This window comes from Cuculus canorus, chromosome 5 (genome assembly GCF_017976375.1).
Source record: "Cuculus canorus isolate bCucCan1 chromosome 5, bCucCan1.pri, whole genome shotgun sequence".
Taxonomy (NCBI): domain Eukaryota; kingdom Metazoa; phylum Chordata; class Aves; order Cuculiformes; family Cuculidae; genus Cuculus; species Cuculus canorus.
This window is the reverse complement of record NC_071405.1, coordinates 46,534,176-46,556,283: the sequence shown is the minus strand read 5'-3', so window position 1 is coordinate 46,556,283 and position 22,108 is coordinate 46,534,176.

The following is a 22,108-nucleotide window of genomic DNA, read 5'->3' as shown; positions in this document are numbered from 1 at the left end:
CCTATGGGTGACAGTCCATGAGGTGACTCTCACAGGTAACACTAACTCTTTGCTGGTGGATAACTTCACCTAGTACACTCATAAATAGGCAAAACTACATAATCCTATAGACATAAATTATTGACCAAGTCTGGGACTAAGGCTAGATCTAGCTGCACCTAGGCTCCCTTCTAAGGAGTAGTTTAGAAAGCAAGCGCATCTGTCCTGAACATAGTGACTGGATGGCTTCTCTCAGAGCTGTATTTATTAACACAACACATACCTACCTTGAACAGACTTGAAGACCTAACAGCTTGCAGACATAGAGAGAGAGAGGAGATTTCAGAAAAGTGCCATAGATAAACAAGTTTCCACAAATAGTTGCTGAGTTCCAACACAAATACAGACTGATGTGCCAAATGCACTTGGAAACCTTTCTACTGAGCAAATTCTAACTAGAGAATAACCTGAAGCCAGTCACTGTACATAGGCTGAAACCATCCTGCTCTTCCAGGACCAAAGGCAATGGTGCCATGAGTCATAATTTCCCTTTGGGAGTTTTGCTGGAATGTCATTTTGAGGAATAATGAAATTTTTTACTTGCATCTACATTATAAGACCCTTTAAACCATTCAGCCCCTCTTCAGTTTAGTTTTTCCTGAAATAAAGGTGAGTTTCCAGCATCAAGTTAAGTATCCTCATCTAAAAACTCTAAATTGTCTCTAAATTGTCTCTAAATGTGAGGCACTTTTACTAGACTTTGAGTAGCTTCAGCAATGTAAAAAACCTACGGTTGATTTCTTCTGCTAGGATTTTATGTAGATTCACTATCTTGATGTAACAAAGCATGCAAAAATAGTTTGTTACAAAGATAAGGATAAAGTTTTGCTTTTATCCACTAGAGACAAGGCTTTAGCTACTGGAAGCTGGTGTTACTAGACAATGATGAAAATCATTTCACATCTCTGATGCATGGTCTATCTCTCCACTAACTACAGCTGTGAAAAGAATTGGTAAATATTGCAGATGTGGATAAACTTGTATATTTCTGCATTTTTTCTTACGTCTCACTAAGTTAGCAATTGAAGATTTTTATAATGGTATGTTGCCATGTTAAAAACAACCTAACAATATTTTTCCAAAGTTTTCCCCTTCTCTTTTCAACAGAAAATATCTAATGAAATGAAAGAACTGGTGAGAAAAAAAAAATAATGCAGGCAGTTTGCTGATGAAGTAGAGAAGAGCTCTGTCTTGATACTTAGATGTCGTTAAGCATCAAAGATAACATGCAAACAGTCTAGGCTTGAATCAAGCTCTTATTTATAATGACAATATAAGCAGAGGACACACGATTCAATAAACTGTGTTATCTGATGTGATTCAATTCTGTTTCTTGGTTCTACCTTATAGTATCTATCACCATTATTCTTAGTGTCATCTAATATAGAATCATAGAAACGGTTGGCTGCAAAAGACCTTTGAGATTAATAAGTCCAACTATACCTGTCCACTATTAAATCATATCCCTGAGCACTTCATCTAACCATCTTTTAAATACCTCCAGGGATGGTGACTCAACCACTTAACAGGGCAGCCTGTGCCAGTGCCTGAGAACCCTTTTGGTGAAGAAACTTTTGCTCTGAACCTCCCCCAGAGCAACTTGAGGCCATTCCCTCTTGCCATATCACTCGTTACTTGGAATCACAGGCTCACCCCACTGCAAACTCCTTTCAGGCAGTTGTAGAAAATGAGTCTCCTCCATGCTAAATAACCTCAATTTCCTCAGACAAGGCATGTTCTCCAGCTTCATTGCCCTTCTCTGGACACACTCAAGCAGCTCAATGTCTTTCTTGTAGTGAGGGGCCCAAAACAGAACACAGTATTTGAGGTGTGGCCTTACCAATGCCAGTATAGGGACACAATCCTTTTCTTGATCCTGCTGGCCATGCTGTCACTGATACACTGTTTCACCTGTGCATACTGCTGGCTCATGTTCAGTTGGCTGTCAATCAACTCCCCTAGGTCCTTCTCTGCCAGGCAGCTTTCCAGCCACTTTTCCCCAAGCCTGTACCGCTGCATAGGGTTGTTGTGTTCCAAGTGCAGGACACCCTAAGTTCACTTGGCCTTGTTGAACCTCATACCACTGCTCTCAGCCCACCGATCCAGCCTGTTCAGATCCCTCTGTAGAGCCTCCCCACCCTCAAGCAGATCAGCGCTTTCTCCCAGCTTTGTGTCATCCACAAACTTAGTAATGGTACAGTCAATCCCTTCATCCAGATCATTGATACAGATACTGAGCAAAACTGGACCCAACACTAAACCTTGGGGAATACTGCTTGTGGCCGGCCTCCAACTGGTTTTAACTCCATTTTCCACTGCTCTTCAGGCCTGGCCATAAAGCCAGTTTTTTAAGCCAGCAAATAGTATGCCTGTCCAGGCCAACGACAGCCAGTTTCTCAAGCAGAATACTGTGAAAAATTGTGTCAAAGGCTTTACTGAAATCCCAGAGCACTACATCCACAGCCTTTCTCTCTTCCATTAAGCAGGTAACCTTCTCACAGAAGGAGATCAGGTTATTTTGAGAGGACCTGCCTTTCATAAACCCATATGTGTTGTGTGATGAGCACTCGAGATGATCTGCTCCATGACCTTCCTTGGCACCGAGGTTAGTTTGACACACTTGTAGTTCCCTGAATCCTCCCTCTAACCCTTCTTATAAATGGGCATAACATTAGCCAGCCTCCAGTCAAGAGGAACTTCCCCAGTCAGCCAGGACTGCTGGTAGGTGATGGCAGGGGGTTTGGTGAGTACTTCTGTCAGCTACCTCAATACCCTTGGGTAGATCCCATTTGGCTCCATAGACTTGTGAAGGTCTAATTGGTCAAGCAGATCTCTAACCATTTCCTCCTGAATCATTGGAGCTTTGTTCTGCTCCCCGTCCTTGTCTTTTGTCTCAGGAGGCTGAGTACCCAGAGAACATCTGACCTTACTACTGAAGACTGAAGGAAGTCATTAAGTACCTCAGCCTTATCCTCGTCCTTTGTCACTACTGTTCCCCCTGCATCCAGTAAAGGATGTAGATTCTCATCCCTCCTTTTGTTGTTGATATGTTTGTAGAAATATTTTGTTATTATCTTTCAAAGAACTGGCAAATTTAAGTTCTAGTTGGACTTTAGCCCTTCTGATTTTCTCTCTGCATGACTTCACTTCATCCTTGTAGTCTTCTTAAGATGCCTGCCCCTTCTTCCAAAGCTTATATGCTTTCTTCCTTGTTCTAAGACCCACCCAAAGCTCTCCGCTCAGCTAACTCAGGTTTTTTTCTGCATCAGCTCATTATTGAGCACATGGGGATGGCCTTGTCTTGCACCACCAGGACTGCTTTCTTATAAAGCGTCCAGCCTTCTTGGGTTCCCTTGCCCTTAAGGACTGTCTCCCAAGGAATTCTATTGACCAGCCAAAGTCTGCCCTCTGGAAGTCCAAGGTGGCAGGTCTGTTGATCGCCCTCCTTACTTCTCCAAGAACTGAGAACTCTATCATTTTGTGATCATTGTGCCCCATGGTGGGGAGTTGTCTAAACTATAAAAAACACCACAACTGAGTATTTATATACTATTAGCAATGGTAACTTTACCCAAATTATTACCTGTGATTTCAGAACTGAAGAATTGCCATTAGTCACTAGAATTATTCTCATGGTAATAAATGGGGAAGAAAAGAAAAAAAAAAGACTCCCTCAGAACTTCAAAACTTCTTCCATAGAAGATACTTCGCAAGTTAGTAGTAGAAAGAATGATGAAGTGTCTCATTAGCAGACAATAAGGGAATGAAAGCAATTTAGGGAATGCTTATGCAAAACACTTTGCTTGCAGATGCAGGTGACTAGGAGCAAGATATGGTAATTTCTTCCACAAAGATAGCTGCATAAGAAGCTGAGCATTTTTCTGTATTTTGTTACACTGTGCCACAAAACTGTACAACTGCTTAGTTTGGACCCAATGATATGGTAAAGTTATACCTATGCTAATATAGTTCACTCCCAAAAGGTTTATTCTACTAGGTTTTGCAACGATATAAATATTTCAGTGAAATGCAGTATTACCAATTGTCACACTCCAGACCCACGAGCCACACGCTCGCGTCCAGGCCTCATGGGGGGGCAGGGGCGAGGAGTGTCCGTTTATTTGTGCAGCAGTGTTTATTTATTTATGTGGCAATCCGGAGGCCAACAAGGTCACTCCCAGGGTGAAAATAAAAACCAATATTTATTCATATATTTATCCGACAAACATAAACAAACCAAATTGCTAGGGTGCACAGCCTGGACATGGGGGTGCAACTTCCCAAAGTTACAGAAACAAATCCCAAACTGCTCGGATCACAATCTGATCCCTGAACACTACCCAGGTCACTTGGATCCAATCCGGCATGCACACCATAAGGAAATGGGAGAGAGACAAAGAGAAAAAGAGAAGGGGAAGGAAAGAAATCACCACATCGATGGCAGCAGCGGTTCTTGGGAACACCTGGTCATTGCAGCAGCGGCTTCTTCCAGGCTGCATGGTCCAGGTGGGTCTGACTGAAGTGATGGTAGAGAGAGTATGAGAGCATAGAATCATAGAATCACTAGGGTGGAAAGGACCCACTGGATCATTGAGTCCAACCATTCCTAACACTCCCTAAACCACGCCAGTCAGCATCTCATCCACAAGTCCCTAAACACCTCCAGGGAAGGTGACTCAATCACCTCCCTGGGCAGCCTATTCCAGTGCCCAATGACCCTTCCCATGAAAAATTTTTTTCTAATCTCCAGCCTGAACCTCCCCTGGCAGAGCTTGAAGCCTTTTCCTCTCATCCTGTTCCCTGTCACTTGGGAGAAGAGGCCAGCTCCCTCCTCTCCACAACCTCCTTTCAGGTAGTTGTAGAGAGCAATAAGATCTCCCCTCAGCCTCCTCTTGTCCAGGCTAAACAACCCCAGCTCTCTCAGCCGCTCCTCATAAGACTTGTTCTCCAGACCCCTCACCAGCTTTATTGGTCTTCTCTGGACACGCTCCAGAGCCTCAACATCCTTCCTGTGGTGAGGGGCCCAGAACTGAACACAGTACTCAAGGTGCAGCTGTCAACCAACACGCCCAGGTCCTTCTCCTCCAGGCAGCTTTCTAGCCAGACTTTTCTTAGTCTGTAGCACTGCACAGGGTTGTTGTGTCCCAAGTGCAGGACCCGACATTTGGCCTTGTTAAACCTCATGCCATTGGTCTCAGCCCATTGGTCCAGCCTGTTCAGATCCCTTTCCAAAGCCTTCCTACCCTCCATCAGATCCACGCTTCCACCAAGCTTAGTGGCATCCACGAACTTGCTAAGGGTGCACTCAATGCCTTCATCCAGGTCATTGATAAAGCCAGTGACCAGGGCTGGACCCAGTACCGAGCCCTGGGGAACCCCACTTGTAACTGGCCTCCAACTGGAGTTAACTCCATTTACCACCACTCTCTGGGCCCAGTCATCCAAGCAGTTTCCCACCCAGGAGAGTTTGCACCTGCAAACCTCCCTGCAACACTTCTTGTAGATGGGTGCAACATCAGCCAGCCTCCAGTCCAGTGGAACTTCGCCAGTCAGCCAGGACCATGGGAAGATGATGGAAAGGGGTTTGGAAAGCACATCCGCCAGCTCCTTCAATACTCTTGGGTGGATCTCATCCAGCCCCATGGACTTGTGGGTGTCTAGCTGGGCAAGCAAGTGTCTAACCACTTCCTCTTGAATCATGGAAGCCTCATTCTGCCCCTCTAACTCCTGTGTTTGTACACAGAAGGAACAACTTTCCTTACTATTAAAGACTGAGGCAAAGAAGGCATTAAGTACATCAGCCTTGTCCCCATCCCTTGTCACAGTTGTTCCTTCTGTATCCAATAGGGACTGAATATTCTCCCTAGTCCTCCTTTTCTTGTTAAATGTATTTGTAGAAAGATTTTTTTATTATCTTTCACAGACTTAGCCAATTTGATTTCTAGTTGGGCCTTAGCCCTCCTGATTTTTTCCCTGCACAATCTCACTCCCTCCCTGTGGTCCACCCAAGACACCTGTCCCTTCTTCCAAAGCTCATAGACATTCCTCTTCTTTTTGATGCCTCTCAAGATCTCTCTACTCAACCAAGTTGGTTTTTTTCCCCTGCCGGCTCCTTTTCTGGAACATGGGGGTGGCTTGCTTCTGAGCTGCTAGGATTTCGTTTTTGAAGAGCGCCCAGCCCTCGTGTGCTCCCTTCCCCTGACGGACTGTCTCCCATGGGACTTTGCCAACCAGCTTTCTGAACAATCCAAAGTCTGCCCTCTGGAAGTTTAATGTGACTGTTTTGCTAATCCTCTTCTTCATCTCACCTAGAACTGAAAACTCATGATCGCTTTGTCCCAGGTGTCCTCCAATTGTCACAACCCCACAAGGCCTTCTCTGTTCACAAACAGCAGGTCAAGGAGGGCACCCTCCCTTGTCAACTCCCTCACCCGTTGTGTGAGGAAGTTGTCTTCCACACACTCCAGGAACCTCCTAGACTGCTTCTTTTCTGCTGTACTGTACCTCCAGCGGATGTCCGGAAGATTGATATCTCCCATGAGGACAAGAGGTAGTGATCTAGAGACTGTCCCCAGCTGTTTATAGAAGAGCTCATCAGCTGCTTCTTCTTGGCTGGGTGGTCTATAACAGACTCTCATCACAATATCTGCCTTCTTGGCATGGGAGCGAAAGCCACACCCTGTGTTCCTTGCGAGTTCTTTTTATAAGGCCCATCCGACCTCCATCAGCACTTGTTGGGGTGGCCTTGCCAAGTGTCTTTTGGGAGGGTCCTGCCCCGGGCAGTCCGGCAGGCATTGGAAGATGGACGGGGGAGGTGGCAGTGCCAGCCACTGCACCACCTGCTCTCATGGCAGCCAGTGCCGGGTCCTGAGTTCAGCCAATTCTCCATCACAATGGCAACAAGTATCACTTGGAGCTCTGATATGCTAGAATGTTGATTCTTACAAACAGATCTCTTGGTCTTTGTTCACCCAGATTTCATGATTATATCCCCACCACCACCACCATCCCCCCAAAAGAAAACTCAGATCTATTTCATAATGCCTATGTATTTATTCATCTGCTGTCAGCACAGCTTCCTCTTCTTCAAAAGCATTTTTTTGCACTATGCTCAAGCTAAACATAGTTGGTGATTTGGGGGTTTTGGTTTAGTTTTTGTTCTGTTTTTGGTGAACCTTCTTTATAACCAAGATCTGCTCAGAGATAGTCAGAACTCATATAGCCAAATAGAGAAGTTCAAGGACCAAATGGCAAAAGCAGACTGGATGTGCAAATGAATCTTACTTGGCTACTAGCCCAAAACTTGTTATCTGAAATGTCATTGAAGTCAAGAGGAGTCCCTACACAGCACAGGCTTATGGCACTCATTGTACGTATTTTTCATAGTATTGGTGTCAGAAGGGATGCAGGAACCCAGACCTTTTACTGGATAGTAAAAGACTCATAAATTCACAGTATCACAGAATCACTAGGTTGGAAAAGACCTTCAGCATCATCGAGTCCAACCATTCCTATCAACCACTAAATCATGCCCCTGAACATCTCATCCACCCGTCTTTTAAATATCTCCAGGGATGGTGACTCAATCACCACCCCATGCAGCCTGTTCCAGTGCCCAATGACCCTTTCTGTGAAATTTTTTTTTCTGATGTCCAGCCTGAACCTCCCCTGGCACAGCTTGAGGCCATTCCCCCTTGTCCTGTCCCCCGACACTTGGCAGAAGAGGCCAGCTGCCTCCTCTCTACAACCTCCTTTTAGGTAGTTGTAGAGAGCAATAAGGTCTCTTCTCAGCCTCCTCTTCTCCAGGCTAAACAACCCTAGTTCTCTCAGCCGCTCCTTGTAAGACTTGTTCTCAAGCCCTTTCACCAGCTTTGTTGCTCTTCTCTGGACATGCTTCAGAGCTTCAACATCCTTCCTGCACTGAGGGGCCCAGAACTGAACAATGTATTCAAGGTACAGTCTCACCAGTGCCAAATACAAGGGGAGAATAACCTCCCAGGACCTGCTGATCACACCGTTTCTGATACAAGCCAAGATGCCATTGCTCCTGGACAGACAAGAAAATCTCTTTCATCATATCCAGCCAGCTTCTTTGTAGCTGAAATATTTCTTCGAGCTACTGTAAGTTAGCAAGGTAGCTTTAACAACCTCAGTTAAACTGCATCGCAAAAGGTATTTAAACTTAGTTACTTGCACCTCCCCTCTCCTCTGCAAACTGATACTCCCATAGACAAAGAGCCCAGGAACAGTATTTATCTTTATCGTTCTGTTTGTGTGTTTATACTGTAACCATTTCATAGAATCATAGAATCACAGAATCACTTGGTTGGAAAAGACATTTGAGATCATCAAGTCCAAACATACCTGTCCACTACTGAGCCATATCCCTGAGCACTTCATCTTTTAAATACCTCCAGGGATGGTGACTCAGTCACCTCCCTGCGACAGCCTGTTCCAGTGCCCAACAATCCTTTTGGTGAAGAAATGTTTCCTAATTTCCAATCTGAACCTCCCCTGGCACAACTTGAAGCCATTCCCTCCTGATGAGGCAGGGATGAGTGAAGAATCTTCAGAATTAACAAACCCTGGAGATACAACTGGATTTTTCATGTATGCATAACAGCAATTAGTGCTCTTAAATAATAAGGTTTTACAAAAACCTACTGAACAAGCAGGTAAATCTACTGATCAGAATTTATTTGCTGCTGTCTTGTCATAGAAGAAAAAGCTCAAATTATTTTGCTGCTGAAAACAGCCAGAGAAAAATCTGCACCAATTTTCAATTAATTCTAAGCTAACAGGTGACAATGAACAATATAAATATTTTGGTTTTAATGCATTTCAGTCTTTGACACACTTCTTGTTTAGCTACAACATGCCTCAGATAGGAATGTATTAAAGCATAACACAAGCTTTAATAGTTGTGCTTATGTGGAGAGAAGTATATACGTGAGCTCCAATCCCCTTTTCCGTATTAGCCATACTGAATTTATTTTTATTTTTTATGCATTTGCTGCCTCAAAATGAGTATTTTTATATTCATTATGGATATATCTTCATGAAAATAAACTTCACCAGTAGTCTCAAGCTCTAGTTATCATGGTCTTTTCTGGCACAAACCTTGCCTGGTCTGTTTACATGAGAACAACAGCATGTTCTCAGATGATGGGAGAAGAACACGTCAGATGCTCCCATGATGACTCTATGAGCCCTGCACATGCTATTTGCCTGGAGAAGTATTCTTTATGCCAGCAGAAAAACATCAAGAAATGGCTTTCAGGAAGTGTGGAGCAAGAAGGGTAGTAGTGTGGGTATAACGTATAGCTATGTGTTTAAATATTAAAAAAGCTGTTATCATTACTAGACACCAAAAAGCTAGGCAAGTATGCAAAACTCATAAGAACTTCCAGACTATCTGGATCTTATTTTGCTCTTAGAGATCAGTGACTGGGAGGACTCTAGGCCCTCTGTGTACTGTCAACTTTCTGTATGACATTGGACAAACTATTTGCATGTTTTTTTAAGTGTTTATACAAATCACTATTTTAAAATTCTTCCACTGAATTTTACCTCCTTTTGTAGCAATACTACAACATTGTCATTTCTCAGGCTCACTGCCACCTCCAAAGCTCTTACATAAACAGATACAAGAGACAAAACATTCACCTCTGCTTCCTCTCATATGCAGCTTAAAAGCATATTTTCAGAGTTAATTGCAGAGCTATCCAAAAGAACCTGGCCTGCCAAACTAGATGCTGTACTTAAATGAGACAAAAAACCCAAAATCTCTCCAGAGAGCATGTAATGTAAGTTATAAAATACCAAGAGATAAGCAAGGAAAGTAAAGGTGATAGAAAAGACGTATCTAGGTAAGGGTGTAATCACTCTGTGTGTCATAAATGCTTTGTCATATCAACTACCTGATTAGTATTAAATTTAATACAGAAACAACTCCAAACTAGCTATCTTCACTTCAGCTGTATATATGAGCTGCTGCCACATAATCTTCCGAAGGATATATCTGCTCCTCACCTTCCTGCATTTTATATTTTGCAAAATTCAGAGTTATACAAGCATTTCAATGATATGAAATATTAACATTCAGTTTCGTTATGAATCCAGTATGCTTTAACAAATGATGCAGATGCCTTTATTTCTGAGGTTTTGACCTAAAATCTAACTAAAAGGCTTTTACTAATAGGCTTTTTTTCCTGCTCTTTCTTTACTGCTTTCAAATTTTCTGATATTCTAACAATGTTCACCTTGACGTTAAGACAAATCCACGAATTCTTATATAATCAGAGCCATGTCACCAATCCACAGTCACAGAGAACATCACAAGAAGAAAAAGAGACACAGGTGGTGGAGAGAAACACAAAGGATGGGGAGGATTTATTTAGTTTGAATTCATTCACTAATTCTTCATTTAGCTGCTTGGCTTCCACTTACGACAATGCAAGGAAGTGCAGATACATTGCTTAAGAGCTTTACATGCCATTAATATTAATCAGAATAAATTCACCTGAATACTAATAACATTTTTCTTTAGGGAGACAAATATTTAATAAAACCCTATTATAAGGACGTGAAACAAACTCCTCTTTAAACAACAAAACAAGTTTGAAAAGTCCAAAAATTAAATTGACTATCGTAAAACACAGGATTTGCCTGCCACAAAGCTCTCACTTCCAGTATGATTATGCTACTTAAATGATTCCTATCTGCATTTTAATCCTTGCATGGAAGTCTGCTGGTAGAATTAATAATTATGATCAAAATTCATGGAATTCCATGCTAATGATAAGATAAAGAGCTTATTCTCAGCACCTACAGTGAGAAGTTAATCTTCCTTAAGGTCCTTATCTACTGACACATGGGGTTTGATCTGAAATAAGCTCTTAATAATGAATAATCTGGATATGAATATGATTCTGCTGAGCTGAAAATACAAGATTAAAGAAGGTCTGAAGAATTATATCTCTCATTTTTTCCATTTTTAAGACTGTTACTCCAATGCACTTTCCCTCCCCTCTCTTCCACCCCCCACCCCCTCCCCAAAATATCAAAAGAAAACAAATAAACAGACGAAAAAACAATGACCTTTTTTGATAGCTGCTGCCACCTGAAGGACACAAACTGCCAGAGCTGGGGTGCTGAGGCCCCTGCCAGGTCATAGCTTGTAGGTGCTACTTGGTCTTTGACTTGAGCAGGGGGGAAAAAATGCAGTTTCCACTTACTCCAGGGCACCATCTCTTCAATGGAGAGGTGGCAGGGAAGCCTTCCTTTAATACATACTTCAGGAGTTTTAATTTAGTACTTGCAGGAAGTCAACTTCCTGCCTGTTCAGTTTAACAAAGACAGTCTTTGTGCGCATGTAGTTCACAAAGGACAGTGAGGAGAGACAAATTACAATTAATATTTATTTACTTGTATCTGAAATCTGCAACCGCAGCAGAGGTGTTACTGTGGTTTAACAGACATTTCACCATTGCAACTGACTTCCTTAGCCAGATATGGCAGACTTGAATAAATGACCAAGGAACAGTGAATTGCAAAAGCATTAGTTACCTTTATTATTGGGTAGCAACTTGGAACACCACTGAGGAAATGTAGTCTTTTGGAAATACAGAGCATGGAAAACCAGAGCTTTTTATAGTCTGTCCTTAATTGTGCATCCGAATAGTTACGATAAGTTATCTTGCTGATATAATATGACCTGTGACTGAGCTACTTCATTGGTATGGCAAATATCTAAAAGACATACAACTCTGCAATCCATATAAAGGTATGTCGTTCATCAAGGACTGTACTGATTTTTTACTTTTTCTTTCATGCACCAAGTGAGTCAAGAAAATCAAAGATATAAACATGACCCTTACAATCAGAAACATTAAATAGTTCAACAAAGCCTGGAATTACAAAGGCATAAGTGCAAACATATTTAGTTTAATCGCAAATGCACTACAAAAGTTCTATAAATGTATTGATTGGATGTACAGAGGAAAAATAATAACAAGCACATAAAGTCTTGAAAATTAATGTGCCATACAAGACAGTCTCAATCAAATCCTACAAATATTTTTCCAATGGAAAGAGAACATTTACTTGCATTTTCATTTACTCTAGCAATCTTTCTCAGAAGGAAAAAGGATTAGTCAACTTGCTGGTTTAGTTTGGGGGCTTGACTGGTCAGATGTGGGATCAGGAGAGACCAAGATGTTATGCCAACTTCAGGCCTTCAGTTTCTGACTTTCTCCTCTCCATATTCATCAGCCACAACCCTCGTCTTCCCAGAGTTCACTCAAAAGCTGACTTGCATTTGGCATGAGGGTGTCCTACACATCTTCAGTTGTACCTCATGGTTATGACCATGTGAGAGAGAGGTTGGTATTTTTCAACTCCAGCTGTACTCAGCTTTGCAAGCTACCACCCAGAGGCTGGGTTAGGTACTAGCAGGGCCTGCTCAGGTGCCTATGTATTACAATCCCTTATGAGAGATGTGTTTTTTCAATATTTGCAATAATTTTTCAATATCTGTTCTTCAATATGACTGTGTATATTTTCTAAAAAGCCTTATCCCAAATATGGAAGAAGTCGTTTCAAGTACAAGAGGTGTAACATGATTTTGTTAAGCTCTTTAGTGTATTCTTGGGTTTAGAACATTCTAGATGCATTTTTACACATGGAATTTATTTCTACAGAAAAATGGTTTTTAACCCAGTGTAAGGTTCTGCCATTTATCCCTGAATGGGATAATGGCAAGTACAGGCCCCTTGAATATACTTTAAATGTGGGAAGAAAAAAAATTATTAAGATGTATTTTTCTATCTCTTTGAACACAACACAATATTTGGTGATTTCCAGGTACTCTTCTGCCCATGAAATCCTCCTTTGCTTAAGAATAGGGCAAAGGAGGCCGAAGTAGCTGTCACGTATGGGGTGTGTAATGCTGAGAAACAGCTAATTAAATCCATTTAAGACCCCACATATTTCAAATCATGGTGTCTTTCTGATACCTTCACCTTTCCCCCCAGAGGAAAAAACTGTTTATATGGAACAGTTTAGGGAGAGGAAGCAAGCTTTTTTTTCAAATTATGAGAGACTGAAGGAAAGAATTAAGGGGGTTGAATCTCAGACAAGAAAATGGGGCAGGAGGGAAGTGCTAGCAGGCAAACAGTGTCAGACAGCAGGTGGACAAAAAAGGATAAAAGTAACACCAGTTCATCAAGGAGCTGCACAGGGCGCAGGAAGATCAACATCACTCAGCATTTGCCTAGGATAATGCATTGCCTTTCATAATAAAGGATTGCCATTCAGCCAGCAGGTGAGCAGAGGAAGTAAAAGGCAGGAAACGAGGAGTCTTTTAATGCTGATTGTACCTGCTGGGATTCTACACCTTAAACCATTCAGCAGGTAAACTAGTCATCTCTGTGTGGCACTTGCTGGCTTTTTACTAAGTCATGAATCTGGGGAGGAGGTGGGTAGAAATAGTACCTGTTTCTCCTACTTATTATTTGATATAGTCTTGTAGGAGTAAAAATGACCAGTACACATAACAGCATGTGTGAATTGCAAAATACACCTCACGAAAGACACTTTGCTATAATTAGACATAGTATGGATTTGGGATTACTTAAGCCTAAGGAAAGAAACGTTTGGTTTGGTTACAGACCTGGTAAGCAGAGAAGAGAAGTTATCATAGAATCACAGAATCACTTGGTTGGAAAAGACATTTGAGATCATCAAGTCCAAACATACCTGTCCACTACTGAGCCATATCCCTGAGCACTTCATCTACCCATCTTTTAAATACCTCCAGGGATGATGACTCAACCACCTCCCTGTGCAGCCTGTTCCAGTGCCCAGCAATCCTTTTGGTGAAGAAATATTTCCTAATATCCAATCTAAACCTCCCCTGGCACAACTTGAAGCCATTCCCTCCTGTTCTATTGCCTATCACTTGGGAGAAGAGACCAACATCCACTTTGCACAACCTCCTTTCAGGTAGTTGTACACAGCGATGAGGTCTCCCCTCAGCCTCCTTTTCTCTAGGCTAAACAACCCCAGTTCCGTCAGCCATTCTTCACAAGGAGTGGCCATACGTCCCACCATATTATTCCATCCAGCCTAGCACTGCTGTAGAGCAAACCCAAGGCTCCTGTCTGCAAGGGTAGGTAACTTATTACTAAAAAAATAAGTAATATTCTGCACCAGACTGCAGACTACAATTTTCTGGCACTGTAGATGTGCAGAGCTGTGGAAGGCAGCAGTCTTGGCTTTAGTCTACCTATACTGTGTATATATAAAAATAGTCACAGAAATACATTTCTTCAATTGATTTCTAGAAATGGATATATCTCAAAAGACTTGTTCTGTTTGAGTAAGCATTCAAAATTGTAGTGTTTATGAACACTGAAAACATCATCCGGCAGAGTTTGAAGTATTGCACTCTAAAATTAATAGTTATTCCTTGTAAGAAAACTTAGCAGAGTATTAGTTCATCCATTGTTATCTGCACTGTGGACACTCCCGCTCTGGGTGGGTCTTCATAGGTGATCAAATATCTTTCATGGGGCTCAGATGCTCTTCAGAATATCAGTACCTGCTTCAGAAATGTCAGCTCTTATTCGTTGTTGAAATATTAACCACATCCCTCTTCTCAAACAGACTGAAGCTTTTAAGTGGAAGCATATTATTGAGATCAAACTTCTTAATCATTTCAAAGTGATTTAATTTTGAGAATAGCTTTTATTCCAGGTAGTCTGTTGTACTCTACCTTCTTAACTCATGATTATCTTTATAGCCAAGCCCACAACCAACTTTGCAATTCTTCACTGATTATCATGAGATATAGTTGCACTGTTTTGAATTAGATATATTCATTTATAGCAGTGTTTCTGCTGGATGTGCTATGAGCACTCTGATTCAATTATTTCTTCACCATAGGACTACATTCAGCTCCAGAGTAAGAAGACTAAAATCCAGGTGTTTCCTCTCCATCTTCCATGCCATCTTGACTTAAGTTTGCACACAGCTCTAGCTTAGATAGCAGTCATACCACCAGAACGCTGTCCAGTGAAACAAATGAACTAAAGAAAATGATATGAATGCTAGGGTGTATGCAAGACAAGAGAGAATTGAATGTTCATGGCATACATCAGAAAACAGAATTGGGTCCCTGAGGATTTTTTTAATTACCCAAAATGGTAAAAAACATTGGGCATGTTTTGATTTTGGGACTGATGGCTGTAGGTGTGAGGAATTTGGCTGAAGAAGTAGCACTTAGTACTGTCTTCGCACTTCTGGAAAACTGAGTCACATTTCTGGTTTGACTGTGCAATTTTGCACTTTCCTTTTAATTAAGTGGGATGGAAACATTTGTCTTTCAACAAAGACAAGGAAGTGGAGATGCTGAGCATGAAGATCTGCAGTCAGAGCTTTGCAAACTGCCTTGATTCTGAATTTAACTACCTAACACCATGATAACCAGCTATGACGGTGACTTATAAGGGTGTTTCACATTGTTAGTTTCCTAGGCAAGCCATCTACTCATCTGAAAATCACTGCTTTGTGGATGCACTGCCTAGGCTTTGGGATTCACTCACTCTCTCATAGGTGTCACTATTCTGACCACACATTCACAAATGCCATCACTGCTCTCTATTTTCAGACTTGTTTGCACCAGATACTATCTATTAAATGCAAATGGAACAACCTAAAATAACTATGATATCAGGCAGTAAAAATATTCCTGTGTTGTAGTATCATTTGCACCTTTGGAAAACAAAAAATAAAGATTAGACAAGCTTTCACATGTTTATGTGGTGTAGGAAACCATGTATGTGGAAGAAAATCCAGTAAATGGGCTTTAACTACAACACAGACACAACAGGTCCTGTGAACTGTGGTATGAACTGTCACAAGATTACTCACAAATTGTCAATAAATTACCTAAAAATTCTTGATGTTTGAATAATGAAACAACTCATATTGCGTTATGCATCTTTCACACACTTTCACATCTTTCATGCCCAGTCAATTTTTTCCAATTGCTTCTTATCACTAAAGCACTGCAAAAATTTTTTCAGGAATTTGCAGGCAAAAATATTATTTGAAAGTAACAAATGTGACTGATTTTTGTTTCCCCAATTAGTATCAGTGAATAATACATCTTAAGAAAAGCAGCCTCTCATTCATGTGAGGACATGAAATATTGTTCGTCATTTCTCCAGGTTTTTAAAACCTTTGGGATTCTTATCTCTGTGTCTGAAATGTATACGTTATTTTCGAAACTCATGATTTTAAGACTAATGCCAAGAATTTGCAGGGGAAGGTGTGATTTTTACATGCTTAAGCTAACAACATAAATTAGATCAATTAGCCATAAGAGACGATAGCAGAACATAACTACTGGTCATTGTGTGCCTTTTCTGTGCATAGCATGATTACGCCTGTCTGGGGCTATCTCAATCAGAGACCAAGCTGCAGAAACTGATTTGTTCAACTCTTTCTTGGTTATGATAGTTTCTGAGAAGCCACTCTGGTTGCTGCTATTTTGCCACCTAAAGAGTGGTCTTATTCAATGGTGTATGGACCAGGCATGGCATGCGTTAATGGCTCAAAGCAGGTGAACTCCACACACACAGTGGCAAGAGCAGACAAAGACAGGACAAAGAGCTCACTTTTTAAAGGTGGCCTTGACAAATGCCCTGGATGTGATTAGTTGCCAAATGTTTGAGATTCTGAACACGCATAAACACACTCTGAGTAATTCTAGCCACTCATTCTGAGTAATTCTAGTAATTTCTGCAGTGGAAAACAGAATTTTTGTTGTCCAGTACCCTGGGATAGGAATAGGTGAAGGCTTCGATCTGATTTGAATTTGTCATTCAAGGATTGATGTGGCAGCACATTTTTAAAGGAAATCTAAATTTCAGGCTAGCAGCTGTCGTTTTTCTTAACAATGAGTTTTAAAATCTATCATTTAATTATTAACTTGAAGGGCACTGCAAATGAATACCATAATTACCCCATTTACATGTTTAATTGGATTAATCTCCTCACTTTCAAATTTTAACAATTAACTTGTGTGGGCATTTTTTTCCAGGTAAGTAAATCTTTTATATTTCAGTACATGGATTCATATCATACATTTTTACATTGAAAAATGAATTGTTCCTCTGCAGTGTTGTTCTGCTGTTTCTGTATGAACTATGGTAGAACTTTGCTTCTTGAAATAAGTAGGCATTACTACTTAATGTAGCTATTCTTTAAATTTTGGGATAATCGCATTTGTATCACCTGCAAACATTTTTCTTTCAATTATGAAATCAAATTGAAGCTATCTAATGCCTAATGTTATATGCATGTAGAGTTAATAAATAAACTTTTCCTGATATGTTCTATTTTACTTATCTGTTTGATAATTGACATAGCTATTCGGGCAAAATATGGTACAGTGACATGGTTGTTATGATATATTTGTGGCATGTTGTTAGTGTGCTTTGCTTCCTGTCTTCCAAATCATGTATGTAGTAATGTGCTGCCAAAACCACTGACTACGATCAATGCTTCAGAACTGATCTTGTGGCAGAGGAGCAAACTAGTTTCCTCTGCACCTAATGCATTGTAACCCCACCGCCAGCTCAAGCTCTGATTCCACGCTCTCCCTGGTGGCTGATAATGACAAGGGAAGGATGCAACTTGGTGGAAATCACCAGAAGGCATGAGCCTGCTGCACTGACAGGTCAGAAATGGTTATTCTCACCTGCAAAGAGAGGCAGCGTTATGGTGTGGCTAAGCCTTTTTTAAACAGAATTTTTTTTCTTTCATGAATTTTCTTTCACAAACAGTGCAATTGTTTAATTGCTGATGAGATTTTTAATGTGAATCAATATTATTCTAGACTTTATTTTATGTGAGGATTAGTAGCAACAGTGTTAATCACTTGCATTCCCAAAGCTCAAACAATAACAATAACAATTTATCAGTTGTTATTGAACCTCATGAGGTTCCACAAGGCCAAATCCTACACCCAGGTCAGGGCAATCCGTAGTTTCAATACAGGATGGGATGATGTTGTTGAGAGCAGCCCTACGGATAAGGACTTGTGGGTGCTAGTTGATGAGAAGCTTGAAATGAGCAGTCAATGCACACTCACATTCCAGAAGGCCAACAACATCCTCGGCTGCATCAGAAGAGGCATTGCCAGCTGGTTGAGGGGACATGATTCTTGCCCTCAATTCCATTCTTGTAAGACCCTATGTGAAGTAACGTCAGAAACTGAAATGATGTAAACGCTCCATTGCTATGACTGGCACAAGGACCAATAGGAGAGTCATAGTTATAGGATATTCTCTATTGCAGGGGACAGAGGGTCCAATATGTCAAGCGGACTCCACTCACAGGGAAATCTGCTGCCTCCCAGGAACCTGGGTAGGGGATGTAACCAAGAAACTTCCCAGCCTGGTGAGAACAACTGACTATTGCCCATTACTGCTGCTCCATGTGGGAGGTGATGAAGCAGCTGTAAGAAGCCCAAGGGAGGTTAAAAGTGATTTTAAGGCCTTGGGACGGCTACTGAGGGAATTGGGGGCCCAGATGATTTTTTCTTCCCTCCTCCCAGTAACAGGTGATGACATGGAACAGCTCAGACGGGTCCAGTCCATTAATACATGGCTCTGTGGCTGGTGTCACAACAATAACTTTGAGGTTTTTGATAACAGGATGGCCTTATAGGTAGCGTTTTAAACTAGATAAGAAGGGGGAGGGGGATAACACCAAGCTAGCCCTCAACAAGAGGTAGAAGGACGGGTGTCAGGGGTCAGGTATTAGGGATGAGACTTGTCCAAAACACCTTACAGGTAAAAGAAAGTCCACTGGGAAGGTGATGCCATTGGCAGCCCAGCTGAAGTACCTTTACACGAATGCACGAAGCTTGGGTAACCAGCAGGAAGAGCTGGAAGCTACTGTGCTACTAGAAAGCTATGATCTGGTTGCCATCACGGAAATGTGGTGGGATGAGTCCCATGACTGGAATGTGGCTATCGACAGCTACAGGCTGTTCGGGAGAGACAGACCGGGAAGGAGGGGTGCAGGCATTGCCCTGTATCTCAGGAAAGGGATGGACTGTGAAGAGCTGTCGTTGAAGAGTAGACATGAACAGATTGAAAGCTTGTGGGTAAATAATAAAGATGGAAGAATCAACAGAAATCTTGAGGTTGGTTACTATAGGCCACCCGATCAAGGAGAGACAACTGAGGAAGCCTTCTTCCTCCAACTACAGAAGGCTTCACGCTCGCAAGTGCTCGTAATACTTGGGGACTTCAACCACACAAACATATGCTGGAGAAGTAGCACAGCAAGCTGTAGGCAGTCCAGGAGACTCCTGGAGTGCATGGAGGATAATTTCTTAGTCCAGCTGATAGAGACCCCCACCTGAGGAGAAGCAATACTGGACCTTATGGTCACCAATACAAGTGAACTCATCAGTGACGTTTGGATCAGAGGCAGCCTTGGCTGAAGTGACCATGCACTGGTGGATTTCAAGGTCCAGAGGGATATGGGACAGGTGAGGAGTATAGTGAGGACACTAAATTTCAGGAAAGCAGATGTCCAGCTCTTCAAGGAATTACTCAGTAGGACCCCCTGTGACATGGTCCTCTGAGAGAAGGGAGCGGAACAGAGCAGGAAAATATTTAAGGAATCTTTCCACAGGGTGCAAGAGCACTCAGTCCCCATATATAGAAAATCAGGCAGGAAAGGGAAGAGACTGGCATGGCTGAGTTGAGACCTGCTGGTAAAACAGAAAAAGAAGAAGGAACTACACAGGCAGTGCAGGCAGAGACAGGTAACCTGGGACGTGTACAGAGGCGCTGCCCAGTTGTGTAGGGATGAAGTCAGGAAGGCAAAGGCACAGCTGGAGCTGAACTTGGCAAGGGAAGTAAAGACCAACAAGCAGGGCTTTTACAGGTACATCAATCAAAAGAGGAAGATCAAAGAGAACATACCCCCACTGATGACTGGAAATGGGGACTTTGTATCAACAGATGAGGAAAAGGCTGAGGTACTAAACAACTTTTTTGCCTCAGTCTTCACCAATAACATGGGACATGGGACAGCAAGATGGTGACCAGGGGGGTAGACTCCCTCCCAAAGTAGAGGAGGGTCAGGTTCACAAAACCTGAGGAACCTGAACATCTATAAGTCCATGGGACCTGATGAGGTGCATTCCAGTGTACTGAAGGAATTGGTAGATGTGGCCAAACCATTCTCCATGATATTTGAAAAGTCATGGCAATCAGGAGAAGTCCCTGGTGACTGGAAGAAGGGTAACGTTGTGTCCATTTTTAAAAAGAGTACAAAAGACGTCCCTGAGAACTACCGACCTGTCAGCCTCACCTCTGTGCCTGGGAAGATCATGGAACAGATCCTCCTAGAAGCTATGCTAAAGCACACAGAGGACAGGGAGGTGATTAATGGCAGCCAGCATGGCTTCACCAGGGGCAAATGACCAACTCAGTGGCTTTCTATGATGGGGTAACGGCTGTAGTGGACACAGGTAAACCAGCAGATGTGGTGTATCTAGACTGCTGTAAAGCCTTTGACTGACAGGGTCCCCCACAACATCCTTCTCTCTAAATTGGAGAGATATGGATTTGATGTGTGGACAGTAGGGTGGATAAGAAACTGGTTGGATGGTTGTATTGAAAGAGTATTGATCAATGTCTCAAAGCCCAGATGGAGATCCGCAACAAGTGCGGTACTTTGGGGGTACGTAGTGGGATCGGTGCTGTTTAATATCTTTATCAATGACACTCACTTGACAGTGAGATTGAGTGCACCCTCAGCAAGTTTGGAGATGACACCAAGCTGAGTGGTGTAGTTGCCACACCAGAAGGACAAGATGCCATCCAGAGGGACCTGGACAGACTGGAGAAGTGGGTCTGTGAGAACCTCATGAATTTCAACAAGGCCAAGTGTAAAGTCCTGCACTTGGGTCGGGGCAATCCCCATTTGCATTACACAATGGGGGATGATGTTCTTGAGAGCAGCCCTGCAGAGAAAGACTTAAGGGTGCTGATCAATGAGAAGCTCAACATGAGCCAGCAGTGTGCACTCACAGCCCAGAAGGCCAACCATATCCTGGACAGAATCAAAAGAAGTGTGGCCAGCAAGTCGGGGGAGATGATTCTGCCCCTCTATTCCTCTCTTGTGAGACCTCATCTGGAATACTGTGTCCAGTTCTGAAATCTTCAACATAAGAAGGATATGGTGCTGTTGGAACAGTCCCAGAGGAGGGCTACAAAGATGACCAGAGGGCTGGAGCACCTTCCCTACGAGAACAGGCTGAGAGAGTTGGGCTTGTTCAGCCTGGAAAAGAGAAGGCTCAGAGATCTTACAGCAACCTTCCAGTACCTGAAAGGGGCTTTTGGGAAAGCTAGAGAGGGGCTATTCATAAAGACTTGTGGTGACAGGACCAGGGGAGATGGATATAAACTGGAGAGGGGCAGATTTAGACTGGATATCAGGAAGAATTTCTTCACTATGAGAGTGGTGAGGCACTGGAACAGGTTCCCCAGGAAGGCTGTGGATGCCCCATGCCTGGAGGTGTTCAAGGCCAGGTTGGATGGGGCATTGGACAGCCTGATTTAGTGGGATGTCCCTGCCCATGGCAGGGGGATTGGAACTAGATGATCTTTAAGGTCCCTTCTGACCCTGACTGTGCTATTATACTATGAAGTATTGTGTCCAGTTCTGGAATCCTCAACATAAGAATGACATGGAGCTGTTGGAATGAGTCCAAAGGATGGCTACAAGGATGATCACAGGGCTGGAGCACCTCCCATATGAGGACAGGCTGAGAGGGTTGGAGCTGTTCAGTTTGGAGAAGAGGAGGCTCCAGGGAGACCGTATAGCAACTTTCCAGTACCTGAAGGGGGCATACAAGAAAGCTGGGGAGGGACTTTTTACAAGAGCATGGAGTGATAGGATGAGGGGCCGTGGCTTAAAATTGGAAGGGGGAAGATTTAGATTAGACATTAGGAAGAAATTCCTTATGATGAGGGTG